The sequence below is a fragment of the Chrysochloris asiatica genome, unplaced genomic scaffold, assembly GCF_000296735.1.
Source record: "Chrysochloris asiatica unplaced genomic scaffold, ChrAsi1.0 scaffold00065, whole genome shotgun sequence".
Lineage (NCBI taxonomy): Eukaryota > Metazoa > Chordata > Mammalia > Afrosoricida > Chrysochloridae > Chrysochloris > Chrysochloris asiatica.
Genome location: NW_006408583.1, coordinates 11938992 through 11940383, shown reverse-complemented (window position 1 = coordinate 11940383; position 1392 = coordinate 11938992). Strand labels below are relative to the sequence as shown.

Sequence of the window (1392 nt, the reverse complement as noted above, 5' to 3'; positions counted from 1 at the left end):
GATGGACTCATGTGTGGCAACAGTAGTGAGGTTGGCCCAGGACAGGGTAGAGTTTCGTTCTGTTGTGCATAGAGTTGTGATGAGTTGGTACCAACTCAATCGCGCTTAACAAGAACAACAACAACAACTTTCATAAATTACTATTAGGAATGTAAATTGGTATAGCTACTTTAGAGTATAGTTGGGCAGTTTCTTGAAACATTAAACATATACCTATCATGAACCAGTCACTCTACCGTTCGCATTTTCCCTAGAAAATTAAACTGTATGTCCATCCAAAGACTGTGTACTAACACATATACTAGCTTTATTTCCAAACTGGACCCAACTCAAATGTCCATCAATAGGTGGGTATATGAACCAGTAGTGGTATACTATATACAGTGGAATTTTAACAATCTGAAGGAATGAAATAAAAAGTAAACAAGAAGGGATGAACTGCTAATATGTGCAGCCACATGGATGACTCTGAAAATGCTTACAGTGGATGAAAGAATCCATATAAAACAAGTACAAACAGTATGATTCAGTTTACAGAAGTCCCTGGATTATGAGTGATTCCTCTTCCTCAGTCTGTCTTGAAGTTCAATTTGTATGTAAGTTGCAACAGTTTGGTACGGTTTATATCTAACACTAGTTAAATGTCTGTCTCAGTATATAGTGTACCTTTCTATGCATAAGAGCATTAAAGAAACATTTCCAGATTAACGGAAATATCTGTAACACAATACAGTAATGTTAATAATAATATTTTGATGTGTCATAAACTAACTCCTGTTTGTTATTATGAATCATTTTTAATATAATAGGCTCTATGGACATTGGCTTATAGTTGCTGGTTTGTGTCAGACATTAGTAACCCAGGGACCCATTGCCTATATAAATGCCTGAAAAACAAATTAATCTGTGGTGACATAAAGAAGATCGGTGGGTAGTTGGCAGTTGGGGTAACATAAGAAGGGGCTGGAGGAATGAATTACCAAGGAACACGAGAAACTTTTTGAGGTGATGGAAATTTTCTTAGGTTGACTGTGATAATGTGTGTGTGTGTGTGTGTGTGTGTGTGTGTATATCTATATATATCTATATCTGGTAGCGTAGTGGTTATGAATTGGGCTGTGAACCTTAAGGTCAGCAGTTTGAAACTACAGGCTGTTCGGAGGGAGAAAGATGAGGCTTTCTACTCCTGTAAAGATTTACAGCCTCGGAAACTCTGTACAGGGTCGCTATGAGTCAGTTCTGACTCTAAGGCACATAACCACCACTATATATATATATTGTTGTTGTTAAATGCCTTTGAGTTGATTCCGACCCATAGTGACCCTGTGTAAGGTTTCCAAGGAGCAGCTGGTAAGCTTGAACTGCCAATCTTGCAGTTCAAACCAACTTTGC

At 37.8% G+C, this 1392-nt stretch overlaps 1 protein-coding gene across 1 annotated transcript in view; it reads left to right on the top strand.

Annotated features, from left to right (window-relative positions):
* The window catches only part of CCDC171 (coiled-coil domain containing 171), a 399920-nt gene that overhangs the window by 84052 nt on the left and 314476 nt on the right, over positions 1–1392 (top strand). The gene's annotated exons all lie outside the window — the stretch shown is intronic.